At 38.5% G+C, this 21,166-nt stretch overlaps 1 pseudogene; it reads left to right on the top strand.

Annotated features, from left to right (window-relative positions):
- The first annotated feature begins 216 nt into the window (after positions 1 to 216).
- On the top strand, positions 217 to 990 carry LOC139438239 (chromatin complexes subunit BAP18 pseudogene; annotated as a pseudogene).
- Positions 991 to 21,166: the final 20,176 nt, after the last annotated feature.

The raw sequence follows: 21,166 nt of genomic DNA on the forward strand, positions 1-21,166 counted from the left end.
AGAGACATGCCAGACCAAAAGTTGCCTCTGAGTGCTCACTGTGCTTTGGCCACACATGCACGTATTCCATAGATATAGCAGAATGTTACAACAGCCTGAGAATGTTCATGATGGTGTGTCACTTAGAGGCCATAGAGGTTCGGTTGTGGGTTCTCCGTGGTCCTGTCTGAATTGGCGGCTGTGGCAGCGTCTTTGTGTGGAGGCAGCAGGACTATAATGTCAGAGTCCGCAAACGTTGGTGAGATCTTTTCCATGGGGGGTGCCGCCTAAACGAGCTCTGGGAGCTCACCAAAAAAATCCATCCCGTGGCGGACTCTTTCCCCGCGGGGACTCAGGTAAAGGCCGCTATAAAACTCAAGGTCTGTGAAGACTCTGGCATCACTCTTCCAGCTGAGTCATCCAAGAAAGGACCCAAGAAGGTGGCATCTGGTGTCTTGTTGCCATCTCCAGCTGTCACTCCATCCAGCAGCTCCACTGTCTCTGAGGCAGTAGACTGATGTGACACTCAGGGCGCTGAATGACTCCAATGCCAACATTGACCTGGTGGATATTGAAGAACTAGGAGAAACTTCTCCAGCCAAGCATCTCTACTTCAGCCAGGACAACCTGACCCTAAATTTTGGCCTCTCCTTCTCCCCCATAAAGAAGCAGTAGACTGATGTGACATTCAGGGCGCTGAATGACTCCAATGCCAACATTGACCTGGTGGATATTGAAGAACTAGGAGAAACTTCTCTAGCCAAGCATCTCTACTTCAACCAGGACAACCTGACCCTAAATTTTGACCTCTCCCTCTCCCCCATAAAGAAGCAGTAGACTGATGTGACATTCAGGGCGCTGAATGACTCCAATGCCAACATTGACCTGGTGGATATTGAAGAACTAGGAGAAACTTCTCTAGCCAAGCATCTCTACTTCAACCAGGACAACCTGACCCTAAATTTTGGCCTTCTTGTAACCTCTGCAGATCCTCCTGTACAGTGCTACTGAGCTTTTGACCTCTCTACTACTCATCTTGGACCTGTGTATTGTGTGGGACTCTGAGCAAGGTGTGCAAGAGTTGGTGGAACAACTGCCAAGAGGTGGTGTACCTTCTTCTTCCTGTACAAGCAACTGACCCCCAGATCCTTCAACCTCCACCTGATGGACATTTTTATACAGAAAACAATAAAGATTTCTCTTCCAAAAACCAAAAGCTAACCAACCAAACAAAATAACCCAAAAGTTCAAGGATTTGTTGTGCTCACTATGGTTGGACCACAAACAGATGTACACTCAAACAAAGTGTGTGACTTTAGGAGGTTCTCAGGATTACTTAGCATGACTGCTAAAAGATGCACACCACATTCAAAATGGGGTGCTGCAGGAAAAAAATGAGTATTCATTATGCAGTCACCAAAGACAGAAATACTTCAAAGCCAAGGAGAGATGTGATAGGAGCATAAGTGCTCAGTGTCATATATATATTGCAGGCAGATGCAGATGTATATCTTTTGTAAAATAAAGATATTACTCTGGACTGGCCATGGGGCAGCTGGAACCTGTGCTCCAGCAGAGTTGCAGCTCCTTTTCTCAGGTTCATTTGACTTACCCAGGTCAGCTAACAGAGAGGTGAAGATAGTCAACCACCACACCAGGAACTGAGTGTGTCTACTACTACAGGCAGGAAAATTGCATCCATCAGCCATGTGGGATCTAAGCCCCCTGTCCATTTAGAGGTGAAATGACGTTACCATCCCAGGGTACACAGGATGGAGGAATAAAATATGGAGCAGAGTGGTCTTAATGAGATTCTGCTATAAAACTATTGTGACTAACAATGGAAGAAATTGTATTATTGTTGTGGAGAAAGTGGCCATGGTAGTTGCAGAGGGCAGGGAGAGGGAAGAAGAGATGTGAAGTGGGGGCATTTTTGGAACTTGTAGTTGTCCTAAATGATATTGCAGGGACAGATGCTAGACATTATATATCCTACCATAACCCACTGAATGTACTGGGGGAGAGAGTAAACTACAATGTAAACTATAATCCATGTGGTGCAGCAGTGCTCCAAAATGTATTCACCAAATGCAATGAATGTGCTACAATGATGAAAGAGATTGTTGATGTGGGAGGAGAGGGGTGGAGTGAGGTGTGTATGTGGGAACCTCGTACTTTCTAATGTAACTTTTTTTGTGATCTATGTATCATTTAAAAAAAGACTATAAAAATTTTAAAAATAAAAAGTATTACAAGCCAATATCTCTACTAAATATTGATGCAAAAATCCTCAACAAAATATTTGCAAACAGAATCCAAAAGCATACTAAACACTTTATACACCATGATCAAGTGGGTTTTACACCAAGTGGGTGATTCCATACAAGAAAATCATATAGTGTAATAAACCAAATTAATAAATTGAAAAAGAAAAATCACAAGAACATCTTTATAAATGAAGAAAAGGCATTTGACAAAATACTGTACATTAAAAAAAATTTTTTTGCACTCTTTTTTGATAAAAACACTACAGAAGATAGGAATAGAAGGAGGATTTCTCAATATAGTAAAGGGCATATATGAAAAGTCTACAACTAGCATAGTACTCAATGGTGAAAGACCGAAACCTTTCCCACTGAGATGGGGGGAAAAAGGCTTCTGGGAAGCTGTTGTGGTTCAACTAGTTGGGCTCCAATCTACCATGTGGGAAACTCTGGGTTCATCTCCCAGGCGCTCCTTGGGAAGGCAAATCTTGCCCATGCGCCATGGAGAGCTGGTGCATCAAGATGATGCAAAAAAAGGGAGACAAGCAGATACAGAAAAAACGCACAGCAAATGGACACAGCAAAAGAAAAGGAGCAAGCTGCAAGGGCGGGGGGCGGATAAATAAATAAATCTTTAAAAAAAGGCTGCCCATTGTCTCTATTCTCATTCAATATTGTGCTAGTAGTTCTAGCTAGAGCAACTAGGCAAGAAAAAGAAATAATTGATGTCTGAATAGGAAAGGATGACACAAAAGAGAGCTGCCCAGCATGAAAGAAAGTGCAGCCTGCCCAGGAATGGCACTGCACACAGAGAGAACTGACACAACAAGATGACGCAACAAAAAGAAACACAGATTCCCATACTGCTGACAACAAGAGAAGGACAAAGAAGACACAGCAAATAGACACAGAGAACAGACAACCATGTTAATGGATTGGAAGACTAAATATCACTAACATGTCAATTCTTTTCAAATTGATCTACAGATTTCATGCAATTCTGATGAAAATTATAATATTTTTCTCTATAGAATTGGAAAAGCCAATTATATTTCTCTGGAAGGGTAAGAGCCCCAAATATCCAAAAATATCTTTAAAAAGTAGAACAGAGTTAGAGTACTCCCACTTTCTGACTTTAAAGCATATTACACAGCTATGGTAGTAAAAACAGCCTGATAGTTGCATAAAGAAAGAAAGATTGACCAATGGAATTAAATTGAGAATTCAGAAATATGTCCTCACTTCTATGGTCAAGTGATTTCTTAACAATTCTGCCAAACCCACCCAGCTGGGTGAAACAACCTACTCAACAGATGGTATTGGGAGACCTTGATAACCATTCTAAAAGAAATAAAGAGACTCCTATCTCACACCTTATGCAAAAATTAACTCAATTGGATCAAGAACCTAAATATAAAAACTAGATCCATAAAACTCCCAGAAGAAAATATAGGAAAACATCTTCAAAGTCTTATGGTAGGTGGTGGCTTCTGAGCTCTGATACCCAAAGCACAAACAACAAAAGAAAAAAATAGATAAATGGAACCCCCTGAAAATGTAACACTTTTGCACCTCAAAGGACTGTATTAAAAAAAAAAGGCATAAAGGCAGCCTACTCAATGGGAGAAAATCTTTGGAAACTATGTCTCCAACAAGGGTTTGATTTCAATCGTTTATAAAGAGATCACACAACTCAATGACAAAAAGAAAAGAAACCCAATTTAAAAATGGGCCATAGTTAATAGTCGTATTTTGATGATGTTCTTTCATATTCTGTAAAAAAAGTTCCATGATAATGCAAGGTGTTGGTGGAGGAGAGATTTATGGGAATTCTGCATGTGATGCTTTCTTGTTTTGTAAGCTCACAACTTCTCTAATAAAAAATGTTAAAAATTAAAACATGGGAAAAAATCTTGAATAGACAGATTAACAAAGAAGAATCACAAATGGCCAAAAAAAACAAGCAAAACAAAAGAAAACATGAAAATATTTGCATCATTATTAGCTATTAGGGAAATGCAGATCAAAAGTACAGTGGGATATCATTTCACATGTTATTTAATGGTCAATATTTTTTAAAAAGTAAAAAACAGTAAGTGTTGGAAATAATGTGGAGAAATAGGAAAACTCCTTCATTCTTGGTGGCAGTGTAATATGGTACAGCCTCTGTGGAACATGGTTTGGCAGGTGCTCAGGAAGCCAAATATGGAATTGCAATATGATCCAGCTATCCCACTACCAGGAACGTATTCAGAAGAACTGAAAGAAAAGACATGAATGGATATTTGCACAGCAATGTTACAGCAGCATTAGTTATAATTGCCAAAAAATGTAAATAACCTGTCAGCTGATGAGTGGATAGATTAAATATTGTAAATATTGTATGCACATGTGATGGAATACTTTTCAGCTGTAAGAAGAAATGAACTGGGAAGGACATGACAACGTGTATAAACTTTAAGGATATTATGATGGGTGAAATAAGCCAGACACAAAAGGAACACTATTGTATGATCTCACTGATGTGAGCTAAATATCAAGAGTAAACTTTGAGAATTAAAAGATATAGAGTATAGGTTAATAGGAGACAGCATATGAGTTGAGATGTGGGAGCTGGTATGTATGTATGTAGAATGTTTAATAAGGTCAATTATAAACATGTGCAGGTGGATAGAGTTGATGGTAGTACATTATATTGAATATAACAAACACTGCTGATTTAAAACTGTGATTGGGACTAATCTATGGAGGTTAATTGAAATATAGCCAGGGCATAATCTAGGGACTGCCTAACATCGTGATTTTGGTGGTAGATGAGGATTTTGGTTAATAATATTAATACTAGAGTGTTCTAAAAGGTGTTAATATGGTGATACATGGGAAAATACAACTAATGTAACTTGTAAACTATAATTAAGCAGTAGTATAAGTAGTATTATAATGTTTTTGTAACAAAGGCAAAGAAGGTGCTATATCAATGCTAAATGGAAAAATATTTTCTCCATATACTGCCTTATTATTACATTTGATATTAGTGTCATACTAATTTGTTAAAATTCATGAAAGAACATTCTTAAACTTGGCTATTAACTATAGTGCTTCACTTAAAATATGATTCATTGTGTCATACAATCATGCGATTTATCTTTCAAGTTTTATTTTCATAATGTATGCACAACCTGAAATTTGTTGTGGACACATTTGGGTGTCAGGTCCAAATTCATATATATAATTCAGTGCTCTTTATTACACTCACAATAATGTGCCACATTGCCATAATCCATTTCCAAATCTTTACAATAAACCTAAATAGAAATTCTGTATAAAATAAGCATCAAATTCCCATTCTCTACCCCATTTTCATCACCTGGTAACCTATATTCTAGATTCTAACTCTATGATTTTGCTTATTATAATTAGTTCCTATTAATGAGATCATACAGTAATTGTCCTTTTTTGTCTGGCTTGAGTCACACCATGTGATTCCCTCAGGGTTCATCCATATTGTTGCACACACCAGAAATTATTTGATTTATACAGCTAAATATTATTTCATTGTATGTATACACCACATTTTGTTTACCCATTCTTCAGTTGATGGACATGTTGTTTACTTCCATTTGTTGGCAAATGTTGCCTGTTTATTTTTAGTTTAAAGTACTCTTATGATTAAAAATTTTTGATTTTGATAAGATTCCCTATGTATTTTTTTCTTTCATTGTTTATACTTTGGATGTACTATTCCATATAAATTTCATGATTGGCTTTTCTACTTATACAAAGAGACAGTTGGAATTTTGATTGAGATTGCATTGGGTGTGTAAGTCATTTGTGAAGAACTGACATCTTAACATTCAGTCTTCCAATCCATGAACACAGAATATTCTTCCATTTATTTAGATCTTTGGTTTCTTTTAGCAATGTTTGCAATTTTCTGAGTCATTACATCCTAGGTCAGGTTTTCCCTAGTTATTTGATTCTTCTAGTTGCTGTTGTCAATGGAATTTTAAAAATTTATTCTTCAGATTATTCACTAGTATTGCATAAAAACATTACAGACCTTTTTTATGTTGCTCTTATTTACTACCATTTACTGAATTTGTTTATTCAAACAACTCTGTTATGGATGTTTTCCTACCTTCTAGTTGTAGGATCATGTCGCCAAAAAACAGGAAATTTTCATGCTTTTCAAATTTTCATGCTTTTTGTTCCTTGCCTAATTGCTCTTGCTAGAATCTCCAGTACAATGTTGAAGAATAGTAGGAATAGTGGGCATCCTTGTCTTGTACCTTATCTTAGAAAGAAAGCTTTCAGCCTTTAACTATTAAATATATTGGTGGTGGGTTTTCCTAAATGTTACTACTATCATATTCAAGCAGTTTTTTCTATTCCTAGTTTTTATGAAGAAAACGTGTTGGATTTTATCAAATGCATTTTTAAATTAATTGAGATGGTCATGTTATATTTTATTCTTCATTCGATTTACTTGGTGTTTTCTTTAATTAATTTTATGTTGAACCACTCTTGCATTGAAAAGTTAATATCACTTGAACATGGTGTATAATTCTTTTAATGTGCTATTTGATTCCATTTTCTAGTATTCTGTTGAGTATTTCTTATATCTATACATATAAGGATTGTTGGCTTTAATTTTGTTTTTTGGTGATATTTTCATCTCTCTTTTATATGAGAGTGATATTGGACTTACAGAATGAGTGAGGAAGTGCTTTGTTCTCTACGATTTTTTTGGAGGAGTTTGGACAGGATTCTTATTAATTCTTCTTGGAAGGTTGGAAAAATTACCTGTAAAGACAGCTTGCCCTGCAGTTATCTTTGTTGGGAGGGTTTTGATGACTGATTCAATCTCTTTACTAGTTTGGTCTGTGGAGATTTTCTATTTCTTCTTCTTTTTTAGATTTATTTATTTGTTTTCCCCTTCTCCTCTCCCCATACTGCTATTTTTACTGTCTCTGTCCATTTGCTGTGTGATATGTATCTATTCCACTTTTTTTGTCTTCCCTTATCATTTTTTTCTTCTCTAGGGTTCACTGGGATTTGATCCTGGGGGCCACTGATGTGTAGAAAGGTTTCCTGTTAGCGGCACCATCTCAGTTCCTGGTTTCTGCTACACTTAACCTTCACTCTTCCCTTTGTCTCTCTTTTGTTGCATCTTCTTCTCACTTGTGCTGGCACTGGCTCACTGCACAGGCACTTGGCTCACCTCACATGGCTCACCATGCAGACACTGGCTCACCATGTGGACACTCACACAGGCACTCTGCTCAGCAAGCAGGCACTCAACTCACCATGCAGGCTCTCATGTGGGGACTCAGCTCACCAAGCATGCACTGGGCTCACCGCAAGGGCACTTGGCTACCCATGCAGGCATGCTTTCTCTTCTTCTTTTTCACCAGGAGGTCCCAGGGATTGAATGTGGGTCCTCCCATATGGTAGACTGAAGCGCTATCGCTTGAGCCACATGTGCGTCCCTCTATTTCTTCTTGAGCCAGTGTAGGTAATCTCTTTCTAGGTGTTTTTTTCATTTCATTTAGGTTACATAAATTGTTGTTGTTTAACTGCATAGTATTATCTTATAATTCTTTTTTATATCTGTGGGATTGGTAGTCATGTCCTGCCTTACATTTCTGACTTTTGGTGTTCTTACTTTTTCCTTCTCTAATTAGTTAAAGTTATTGATTTTATTGATCTTTTCAAAGAACCAACTTTTGATTTTGTTGGTTCTATTGTTTTTAATTCTCTATTTTATTTATCTCCACTCTAATATTTGTCATTTTCTTCCTTCTGGTTACCTTGGATTTCATTTACTTTTCTTTCTATGTCATCTTATTTTGAGGTTAGATCTCTGATTTGAGATCTTTCTTCTTTGTTAATTTAAGTATTTAGAGTCACAAATTTCCTTCTTTGCTCTGACATTGCTGACAAATTTGGCATTTGTGCTCTCATTTTGATTCATTTCAACATATTCCCTAATTTCTCTTGTGACTTCTCCTTTCACCCATTGGTTAATTTAGAGTGTATTGTTTAATTTCTAAATAATAGTGATCTTTTCATATCTCTCCCTTTTATTGATATCTGGCTTCAATCTATTGTGATCAGAAAGACTGTGAATGATTTCAGTATTTTTTGATTTGTTAAGAATTGTTTTGTGACTTAACATATGGTCTATTCTGAAGAATGATCCATGTTCATTAGAGGAGAATGTGAATGGTGTTGCTGTTGAGTGAGGCATTCAACATACATCTCTTAAGTCCAGTTGATTTAGAGTATTGTTCAAATCTTGTATTTCCTTATTCATCTTCTGCTAGTTGTTCTATCCATTTTTGATTAACAATGTAGAACTGTCTATTTTTCCATTCAATTTTGTCATTATTTTCTTCATATATTTAGGGACTTTGCTATTGGGTGCATATATATTTACTTTTTAAATATTCTATTACTGATTTGGCCATTATATTTGATTACAACTACCTTGTTTTGTCCTTTCTAAGTTTTTGACCCAAAGTCTATATTATCTGATATTATTATAGCTACCTAAATTCTCTCTTAGTTCCTATTTGAATGATTACTGTTTTCCCTTTAAATCTACTTTTGAACTCGAGGAGGATTTCTTGTAAACATATAGCTGCATATAGTTGGATCATATTCTTTAATCCATCTTACCAATCTCTGCCTTTTGACTGGAGAGTTTAATTCATTTTCATTGGGTGTAACTACTGATAATGCAAGAATTTCTTCTCACATTTTAAATTTTGTCTTTCTATATCATATGTTTTTTGACCCTTAATTCTTCCATTAATGCCTCCTTCTATGATTTTTAAAATATTGTAACATTTTGAATCTCTTCTAATTTATTTCTGAATATATTTTTCAGAAAGAATTTTTTTGGCTAGGATGGGATTAAAAGTTAACATCTATCCAGGGTACATAAAAATGTTTGGATATTTTCATAGTGGAAACAATTAAAAACAACAACTGAGGGAGTGCTGAGATTCTAGCCAGGGGAGCTCTATCACAGTCTCTAAAGGATCAGCAACAACCCCCAAGTGCAACAGCAAAGACCAAAAAAGAATGAAGGTCCAACAATGAGCCCCTGATACTAATGGTTATGCTTGTGAGCCTGTGTACCTGAAATAAGAACAAGGCCTAGAGCAGCAGTGTGCCTAAGAGTTCCCTCTTGAGAGCCTCTGTGTTGCTCAAATGTGCCCAGTCTCGAAGCCAAACTCAGCATGTAAATTCGTTGCCTTTCCCCCAGCGTGAGACATGACTCCTGGGGATGAGCCTCACTGGCACCAAGGGATCACTACCAAGTACCAGCTGATGACATAACTAGAAAATGACCTTGAATAAAAGGTTCAACTCAGATCAGAAGAATATCTCTGTCTATATATAATAACAGGAGTTTAAAATGCTTTTTGACTTAAATCAAGGGGGAAATGTAAAGGACAAATGAGTTTATATGGCTATGCATCTCTAAAAAAGAGCCAGGAGGTTTTCAGAGGGGTTGCCCTTATGCACACCTGAGCTGAGTCCCAGAGACAGATAAAGTAGATACAACCTCAGGTATTGGTTCTTCTGAGAGCTACAGAGACCCACAAGTTTTATGGCCATGGCAGATGGAGTTCAGTGCCGTGTCAGTTGGCCCTTCTTTGGAGTTGGTGTTTCTGTGTGATGGAGCTGGACTCAGATGTGATCTCCTTTCACAAGCCTTTCCTGTTACTTTATCAGAATTGTAGTTGATGCTGGGGTTTAAGATATATCTAGGGGATCTGAATCTCTGGACTGATCATATGATAGCCAGGCCCTGAGTCTCAACAGACCTCAGCTCCTACACTCTGGTCTATTGGACTTACCCCACTCAGCTAACATGGAGTTGAAGAATGTCAACCACCACACCATGGAGCCAAGAGTGCCTACAACTGAAAGCAGGAGGATTGCATCCAGCATCCATGTGGAATCTAAGCCCCTTCTTGACATAGATGTGGAATGGATAAAACCAACCCAAGGTCCACAGGATGGAGGAATAGAATATGGATTAGAGTGGATTTACTGATATTCTATTCATGAACTATTGTGGTTAGTAATCGAAGAAAATGTAGCATCGGTGTGGAAAAAGTGACCATGGTGGCTGCTGGGTGTGGGGAATGGGAGGAAGAGATGAGATGTGGGGGCATTTTCAGGACTTGGAGTTGTCCTGGGTGGTGCTGCAGGGACAATTACTGGACATTGTAGGTCCTCCCATGGCCCACTGGATGGAATGTGGGAGAGTGTGTGCTATGATGTGGACCATTGACCATGAGGTGCAGCGATGCTCAGAGATGTATTCACCAAATGCAATGTGTCATGATGATGGAGGAGAATGTTGCTGCGGGGGGAGTAGTGGGGTGAGGGTGGTGGGGGGTACCTGGGGACCTCATACTTTTTGAATGTAATATTTTAAAAATGAGTTAAAAATAAATTAATTTAAAAAATAAAAAAATAAATCTTTTTCCCATTTTAAAAATGTTAACATCTAAATTTATAACAATCATAATCGATTTGACGTCATCTTAACTTCAATAGCTACATATGAACTCTTCCTATACCTTCAGTACCATGATATAATGCATAAAAGCAAATGCATAATCAAAGAAAATGCTAAATAGTAACTTGCGTATTTAAGCACAACTAAAATTGTAGCATAGGGAGTCAGGTCTAAGTCACTTTAGACAGAACTTGACTCCTATCTACAGACATAATAGATATAAGTTCTGCCTAACTCTCATGTTAAAGTTTTTTTCCCCACCCTTGTTAGGCCTAACAAATTGGAAGCTCCCTGGGACCAAAAAAAAAAAAAAAAAAAAAAAAAAGGTAACAAGAGAATGCTTCCAAAGGGAACTTTGGAGGGCATTGTCTGTATCAGGGCATCCCTGACACCAGTGACTGCTCAGATTTTTCCCAAGAACTTGGAGGTTACCCAAGGCAGAGTCTCATTCCAGCTGCCAATAAAATTCGCTGACAAGGTTAGGAGAGAGGATTGGTCCATCTCTTTCACTTGGCATGTGAGTTCATTCCTTTATTTATTGCTTCTGTTTTTTTTTATTTCATTCATCTGGCTGACCACATGTTAGCATTTGGTTTACCTTCCCTGAGGTAGCAAAGGTTAGGCTGTAGCAGGAGAGATTTCATGGATTTGATTCCCACTTCCTCACTCCTTTAAAGAGAAAGTCCACTACTTTTTGGCTGACTATGAGTTAACATTTGGTTTATCTTTGCTAAGGTAGTGAAGGTCTTGTGCTAGCAGAAGAAGTTTTGTGTGTTTGAGTCTCAATCTCTTAAAGAGGAAGTCCACTGCCTTTGTTCCCTTATTTTCTTTGCTCTCTCTCTCTTTTTCTCACCAACATGGGAAATGAAATATGAGTGAAATTAATAGGTTTTATGTTTTTGTTGTTGTGTCTTAACTCTTTCATGTTTGTCAGTTTGTTCAGTATATATCTTCATACCTTCAGATGGTAATATTAAATTAAATAAGTTTTTTGAAAAGAGCTCTATTTAAATGGCCAAAAATTGAATAAGTTCTTATGTTAGTAAAAAAAACAGGGAGTATATTTTATCTTTTTTTTTTTTTTGTACTTTGGTTTTATCATGTCTTTAAACTGCAAAGCAACTAAAGGCCTTTTTGGGGTTGCTGGGGGTACTAGAAACCCTTCATCTCTTATTTAGATAAAATATGAAAACTATGTATGCAATTATCAGAAAAGGTTTTGCATGGGAATAGGACAACTCCCAGTAAGCTGCTTTTTAAAAAGGTAAAGAGAGCAATATCACAGACTCTAGCTGTAAAGGGGAGTGGGCCCTGACTTACTCAGTGAATTGGATGTGGCCAGCACCAATATTAGCTTCAGGTGGGGTTTGTGGCAAAGGAAACTTTCTAAGCAATTGCTGCTTGGGTTTTGGTCCCAATTGTGGAAGAGGCCAAATTATGATGTAGCCCCTTGAAAAAGCAACTGTGTGCAACATACCATGTCCTGTTGCAAGCAGAAGACTTATCTCAATAGTGTCTGTTCACTCTGAAAACCACCTTCCCTATCCAGGGGTGAATTGCAAATACAAGAAAAAAGCATGGTCTGCCTTCTGTGGGAGAGAGATTGTGGAAGGACATCTGGTCAGCTGTGAACAATGACAGGGAACTATCTATTTTGTCCCTGCCCACTTGTCTAACATCCCTCTCAGGAATGTTGAGGCAGGTATCCACACAAAGATCTGAAACTGAGTCATTAATTCTGAGTAGCAGTAGAATAGCTCCACAGGAAAGGTAGGCATCATGGCTACCAGACTCTGTGGCAGCAGTTCTAGCTGCTAGCAGCTCATGAACATTACCCATGAGTGCCCACCGTGTCCACTCTGACAACAGCAACAATTACCTCACCAGATGGAACATATTGGCTGAGCACAGACTTCAGTAGCATGATGGCAAGTGTATTACATCAATCCTCACCTGTTCTCAGACAGGGTAAGGTATAATTTCACTGTCACTGCCATGGAACTCTTGTAACCAGCAACCTACTATTTACACCTAGAATATCTAAGGGCCCTATATGGGGTGCCAGTGCAAATTAACAGTGATAAAGAAACTCCATTTATCTATCACCTCATTCAGTTTTGGGCTGTGAACCATGATATTGTTTGAACTTTCCATTTGCCTAATAACCCCACTGGTGCATGTCTTATAGAAAGGATGAATGACATTTTAAAGGAACAAATGAAAGGTAATATGTGATGTTTACAACAATGAACTAAGAAACTATATCCAGTCTTAAACTGACACCTCAGGCTACAGCCTCTGCACCAATTGAAATGCTAATAGCAAAACTGATACAAGTACTGAGAATATGAGTTAAAGTGCCAGTAACACTAGAGACCAAAGGGGAAGTAATAATAATCTGTTTTTGCCTATGCCTCAAACCATACAAATGAGAAAATGAGGTCATTTGGTTGTAGTAGTGGCCAATGTAGTCTTCTTGGTAGGAATATTAAACCCAAGGGAGATAGGAGTTACCCAAAAATTGCAATGAGACCACAATTTATGCAAAAATACCTGTAAAATTCTTTATTAATAATCTGAGGTCTCCTATTTCATCTTGGACTCTACATGCATTATGTGAACTCTTCTTATGCTTAAACTAGATTTTTAAATATACTTAAAAATTTTTAAAAGATACTTAGATTACATAAATATTACATAAAAAATATAGGGGATTCTTATATACCCCATTTCCCTACCCCTCCCACACTTTCCCACATTAACAACATCCTGTATTAATGTGGTACATTTATTAAAAATTGATGAACATATATTAGAGAATTGCCACAAAGTGGGGGTTATAGTTTACATTATCTTCTATTTTTTTATTTTTTAAAAAAGATTTATTTATTTATTTCCCTCCACCCCTTCCCAGTTTTCTGCTCTGTGTCCATTCGCTGTTTGTTCTGTGACCAATTCTATTCTTATCAGTGGCACTGGGAATCTGTGTTTCTTTTTGTTGCATCATCTTGTTGTGTCAGCTCTCCATGTGTGCAGCACTATTCTTGGGCAGGCTGCACTTTCAAGCTGAGCGACTTTCCTTATGGGTGCACTCCTTATGGGGGACACCCCTGCATGGTAGTGTCCTCCTTGCATGCATCAGCACTGTGCATGGGCCAGCTCCACATGGGTCAAGGAGGCCTGGGGTTTGAACCACATGTGGTAGGCAGATGCCAAGTCTGATTCCATTTACATTATCATTTAAACACTCTTCCACACAATTTTGTAAGTTATGAAAAGACATAAAATTGTCTGTATCTGGTATTGCAACATCATTCAGGACAATGCCAATGTTCGCCAAACGCCCCCATATTACACCTATTCTTCTTTCTCCCTCCCCTCAGAATGTCCAGTGGCCATGGCCTCCACATCAGTGACAAAAGTTCTTTCCTTGCTAGAATAACAATAAGTCTATTGTAGAATAATATTAATTCTACTCTAGTCCATGATTCATTCCCCAATCCTGAGATAGCAATGCCAATCTGTGTCTAATTGAGAGGGGCTTCTATTCTGTGGGCCAGATGGATGGGGCTATCTTGCTTGCAGTTTCAGACACTCTCTGTTCCTTGGGATAGGTGTGTCCATCCTATCCTTAGTTGTCCTGGGTAAGTGCAATGAACAGGAAAGTAGGTGTTGCTTCTCTTTTGAGATTCAGGTCCAACATACACATGGAGAGCCCAAAGATATGTCTCTTGGATATATGCTTATCAACTCTAGCACCAAGTATTCATTCAAATAGAAGAGGCAGAGGAGTAATATGTAGGGAAACTGAGTCCAGCTTTGTCACCCTTAGGAGCATAAGTTCCAAAGAAGGATCATCTGGTAGGGTGCTAAACTCCTTAGTGTCTGGATATCTCCAAAATACTCAGGGGCCCCTCTATTTGAAGCATTATTTTATTTTGGAGTCAATGATATCCTGCAGAGATGTGCATAAACGTAATCTCTGGAATGACCTTCTGACTCACTCTGAAGTCTCTTGGTCATATAAACTCATTCGTCTTTACACTTTCCCCCTTTTGGTTATGGTCTTTTTCCAGTTACATCACTAGTTGGTCCTTGGTAGTTATCACTTGGTACCAGGAAGGCCAATCCCTAGGAGTCATTTCACACATTAGGAAGAAGGTAGTGTATTTATATGCTGCATTTGAACAACAAGGAGCTCTCTAAATGTAACTCCTCAGCACCCTGTAATATTAGGTTAAATTTCAATTTCAAAAGAAAGTGTTCATAAGTACATCAATATTAAGATCCTATCAATGGCCCATCCTCCTTCAATAGCTCCTGGCCCTGTACCCAGGTAATTCTTGCTCTTCCTTTAGAGAATGTAGTAGAACTCCCTAGGATGGGAATTCAATATTATTTCAGTTATTGTATGTATCTCCACCCACCACAACAATGCACCATGATCACTTGAACTCTTTCTTATGCCTTATAGGTATAACCCAGGTGAACTTCCTGCCATGCATCCTCCATCACTAACACCCTGTCCCTGCCCTGCCACAGTTGTAACATGTCTGTGATTCAAAATTCCTTAAAAAATGAAGCCATATATAACTGATTTAAATTAATAAGAAAATGAAGCAATAATTACAGTACTAAAAGTAATAAAATATAATTTTTAAAAACATTTGAAATGAAAAGTAATAAAAATAAAATTAAAAAATAATAGCATTAAGTTTTTCATCACTGTAAGATCTGTTGTCCTGTATGCATAGTGACATTTTCTTCCCTTTATTCCCCCAATGTCTTACTATTTTTCATTTTATCTTCAAAGAAGTTTTAGGTTACAGGAAAGTCACATCCAGAATACGGGGGATTCCTCCTTTTCCCATTTCCCTCATTAGTAATATTTTAATTGTGGATGGTACATTTGTTACAATTGTACAAATATTGAAGCATTGATCATAACCATGTCCAATGATTTACATCATGGTTTACATTTTGGACCATAAACTTTAAAAAATTTTGATGAAATTTAACATGGCCTATATATCCATCATTACAAGACCATGTAGAACAATTCCAAAGCCCCCAAAGTGGGGGAGCATCTATAAATTAGATGTCATCTATTTTATTTCTCTCTCTACTTCTCCTGAGAATCTATGGTGACCATCAAACTTCACTTCTTGAAGAACAAGATTCCTAATTTCTTGCAGCAACATTGAGGACTGTCCTCCCCTTTTTGGCACTTGCCTATGTTATCAAGATACTCTCATCCCTCTATGTGAGATCATAGCAGGACTCTCCAGGATGGCAGTCCAAAACCTTCCAGTTCATTGTGTGGGTCTCCACTTTCTCATACAACAAACTATGACAGGATGAACACTCATGTATCCCATGGAAGCCTGCTCATCTGTGCCCTGTTCTGAATGTTTACCACATTCAACACACTAAACTAGTAATCCTCCCCTGCCAATTTGTCAAAAAACATTCCTAATGTTGTAGTTTCAAGCACATACCTGCAAATCACCGGAATTCATCTGCTCCCTTCCCCAACTTTCACACAGTTCCATGGAGAGTGATACCCTCACCCCCACCCTGCCTCTATCTAGACCAGAAATGCCCAACCAATCATCAATGCACCACATCATGCCCATCCACCTACTGCACAACTACACCCTTCCTCCTTTCCATAGATTTTGTCCATATTGTCATAGGCTCTGCTCTTTCTGTCACCTGTAAACCTATCTTCCAGGCTCTAGTTCTGTGAGTCTGCTCAATTTGCTTAATTCATATCAGTGAGGTCATGTAATATTTTTCCTGCAGTGTCTACTTTGCTTCACTGAACATAAGATCTTCAAGGTTCCTCCAAGTTATCCCATGTATTAATATTGGATTCCTTCTTAGAGTTGAATAATATTCCATTATATGTATATATCATAGTTTGCTTATCCATTTATCTGTTGGTGGACATTTGGGTTGTTTTCAACTTTTGATAGTAGTAAATAATCCTGCTATGAACATTGGTGTGCATATATCTGTTCATGTCCCTACTTTCAATTCTTCTGGATATATACCCAGCACTGGGATTGCTGGATCATATGGAAGCTCTATCTTTAGCTTCCAGAGGAACTTTCAAACTATCCTCCACAATGGCTGCACCATTCTGGATTGCCAGCAGCAGTGGATAAGCATTTACTTTCCTCCACATCCTCTCCAACACTTGTAGTCCTCTGCTTTTTTTAAAATAGCCACCAGTCTGATGAGTGTAAGATTATATCTCATTGTTGTTTTGATTTGCAATTCCCTAATAGCTAGTAATACTGAACATCTTTTCATGTGCTTTTAGGAATTTGTTGATATTCTTTGGGGATGTGTCCTTCAAATCACTTGTTCATTTTAAAAATGGATTGTTGTGTTTTTCTTTTGAGGTGTAGGAGTTCTTTATATATGCTGGGTATTATGTCCCTATCAGACATATGGCTACCAAATATTTTCTTCCATGGAGTAGGCTGCATTTTTTTCACTTTCTTGACAAACTCCTTTAAGGTGCACAAGTTTTTAATTTTGAGGAGGTCCCATTTATCTAATATTTCTTTCATTTCTTCATGTTTAGGGTATAAAGTTCATAAAATCATTTCCTAATATAAGATTTTGTAGATGTTCCCTACATTATCTTCCTAGATGTTTATGGTCCTGCTCTTATATTTAGATCTTTGATCCATCTCCAGTTGATTTTTGTATAAGGTGTGAGATGGTGTTCCTCTTTCATTCTTTTGGATATGGATAACTTGTTCTCCAACCACCATTTTTTTAGAGAGCATTTTCTTCCATTTGAGTGGGTTTTGTGACCTTGTCAAATATCAGCTGACTGTAAATGCAAGGATCTATATCAGAGCCTCAATTCAGTCCAGATTTTCAGTATGCCTATCCTTCTGCTAATACCATGCAGTTTTTAAAAAATATATTTTATTTATATATTCCCTCCCCCCTCTTTGTTGTTCATATTTGCTTTCTGCTCTCTGTGTCCATTTGCTGTGTGGTCTCTGTGCCTTCTCATCTTCTCTTCAGAAGGTGCCAGGAAACAAAGCTGGAACTTCCCATGTGGGAGACATATGCTCAATTACTTGGGTCACCTCCACTCCCTGCTTTGCTGTCTCTTTCATTGCATTTCCTCTTTATATCTTGTTGCATCATCTTGTTGCATCAGCTCACTTAACATGCCAATTAAGCCAATTTTCTGTCTTACTTGTCTTCTCCAGGAGGCATAAGAAACTGAACACAGGACTTCCCATGTAGTATGTGGGAGTTCAACTGCTTGAGCCACATCTGCTTCTCACCATGCAGTTTTGACCACAGTAGCTTTGTAGTATATTTTAAAGTCAGATAGTGTGATTCCTCTGATTTCATTTTCCTTTTCAATATGTTTTTTACCTTTTTACTCTAGGGTTTTATTTTGTGTGTGTTAAGGTTTTGCTTTGACACTGACACTTTGTTCATTTTGTTCTATGGTGTTGTGTATATTCCTCTGGAAAAAAAATTTAGGAACAAAGGAAAGGAAAAAGATAAGAAGATAAAAATAAAAATAATAATATATTCCTGGCACCTTCTGAAGAGAAGATGAATAGGCACAGAGACCACACAGCAAATGGACACAGAGAGCAGAAAGCAAACATGAACAACAAAGAGGGGGGAAGGAATATATATTTAGTGTGTAAAATAAGGGGAAAAAAGGGAACTTAAAAAAATAACTGAATCGAGAAAACCTAAAACAAAAAAATGTTTATATGTTCTCTATCATAAGGTATCACCTGGATGCCTGATAACCTGCTCAAACACTTCTGGATCCCTTCTTTAAGGAGACCTGGGAATCAAACCAAGGGCCTCATATATGCATGGTGGGAATTCTTCCACTAGGCTAAACTATCTCCTTATGCAAATTAGGCCTCAGAAAGCTATCAGCCCCTTTCCCTCAGGCTTTTTAGATTTTGACACTTTGCTACGGTCCTGATGTTAAGGCACCTGTCCCCACCTCCTCTCTATTCTAGTTCCTTTCTCTCCCTGGGTGACTGGATGTGACAGCCTGCCTGAGCAGACCCTCCTCCCTCTCTCCATCAGGTCAGTGACCATTCAGAGATTCAAATGGGCTCAGCTGGGCCAAACTCACCACAAAGAAACACTCTCCACTCTCCAGCAGACCTCTCTTCCTTCCACAGAATGCCCCCTCCTGCTCCATTGGCATGAGTGAGCCAGGGTCTCCACCTAGGCCTCTTGTCCTGAAGGTGGGAGAAATGTGCCATTTCCAGTCACAATGGCAAGCAACTCATGGTTTTCCTTTGGCTTCTTTATCTTTTCCGTGCCCTCCTAGATGACTCAGACCACCTTCCTTTTCTATATCAATCCAAAGTAGCTCTTTTAGGTAGACCCCTAACTTTTCTCTGTATGTGTGTGTGTGTATATGACAGTCAGACTCTGTCTACCTACTTTGGGACCATTTTCCCTGAAGTCCTCCTAAACTAGTCTTTGATACCATGGCAAAAACTCAAAGAATTTAGAAGGGAAAATGTCTGGTATTAGAAGTCTCCTCATAAATCTCCCCTATCTGTTTCTGTGTTATCTACTAATGAAAGTAATGCTTGTATACTGTTAAACTGCACAATCTGCTCCTTGTTGTTCCCCATAACACTCTGAAGATCAACTTAATCAAAATGGGAAGGATCCTACACAATATTATTAACCTCTCATTCCTCTCTTAAGTTACAGGGAATCAAGCCTGAGTTCATCATACTAGAATAGAACCTTACTACTTGCCAGATCCTGTAAATAAAGGAGATCCTGAGTCAGAGACATGCCTAAGCATGAAGCAAAATATGAAGTGGTGCTGGTTGGGAACCTGCATGTTATATTCAGAAAAAAATAAACTCCAACAGATACTAATTCTGCTCTTTCTCTTACTGGACTTACCAACAACTTCTCCTGTGGGAAGACACTGATCATCCCTCACACATATTTTGCAAATCATCCAAAATCTCTGCAATACAGGCAAGTGTTGGCTTTGTGTAAATTTGCACCATCAATATAAAACAATATCTGGAAAAGCTGTACTGCGGAATGCTTCAGTTAATCTGCACCTTGAAAGCAGTGGCCAGGAGAACCTACATAAACACAATTCAACAGACTTTTGTAAAAGAAGACCCAAAAACATGTAAGACCACAAATGATCAAAGGAAGCAATTCACCTTTCTAGGAGTTGTGGCATTCATGGGGACATAGTCACATCCATATAGTTGGCTACCCATCTCTCCAGAAAAGTAGGAGTGGTGTAGCTAAGAAAGAAGATGCTGTGTTGGCAGCACAAAGGCAAGAGAACTCCCTGACTTCAATTGTTCTGCAAAACCACATTAAAGTCTTTAAGATCATTAAAACAAACAAACTAAAGAAGAAAGCACATGATCTCATAACACAGGAAATAATTTCTTCTGGAACCCATTCAGTTTCCCAAGTGGTTTCCTAATTTCATTAATTATTATATTAATTCTTTTGGTGGTTGCACCCATATTCATATCATGCATGCAATTCCTTATCCAAAAGGAATTGCTTACTCTAACAAATGAACTTTTCCTCCTCATTCCACACTTTTACTAGAGTTTCCTAAGAGATCAATGACCTTAGTGTCATCAGGAAGTAATTACAGAAGCTCTGAGTGTTCCTTCTTTCACTTGTGATAAGAATATCACAGATGTGGTTGGAGGGCGGGGCAAGATGGTGGTTGAGTGAGTGCATCTGATAGTCTCTCCTGCAAAGAAGTGGCTGGGCAGAGTTAGAAATTCTTCAGGACCAGGTTGTTTCAGGATTTTGCAGGGCAGGAGGTGTCTGGACATGGATTTGGTGGGAAGGTAACAGAAAATTCGTGTATAAGAAATAATTGAGGCTCTCTTACACAGGAGGACAGGACTGTGTGAGTCGCTCCCTCCTGGGGTGGGCGGAGCGCCGGCACTGGCACCACTGCAGCGATTCCTGGAGGTTCTGCAGTACTGGAGAATTCATAAGCCCTGAGTGGGCTATTGGGGGGCTAACAGGGCAGGAGGCCTTTGCAGACCAATTTGGGGAGACAGACGGGAGTTTTGTGCGAGATGGGGAATTTTTTATTTTTGACAGGAATAATAGTGCTTCAGGCTAGACCCCCACCCCCAAGGCCGGCTGCTGATCTGCAGCAGCCTTAAATTGCTCACAATAAAGAGACATCACCAGGAGGATGTTTCAGGGGCCGCAGGGTGGGAGACATCTGGAAGCCGATTAGGGGAATCTTTTGCGAGGCGTGGGAAATAGGGTTTTGGACACTGATATCAGCGCTTCTGGCTGGAGACCCGCCCCCTGGGCTTGGCTGCTGATCTGCAGCATC

The sequence above is a fragment of the Dasypus novemcinctus genome, chromosome Y (assembly GCF_030445035.2).
Source record: "Dasypus novemcinctus isolate mDasNov1 chromosome Y, mDasNov1.1.hap2, whole genome shotgun sequence".
NCBI lineage: Eukaryota > Metazoa > Chordata > Mammalia > Cingulata > Dasypodidae > Dasypus > Dasypus novemcinctus.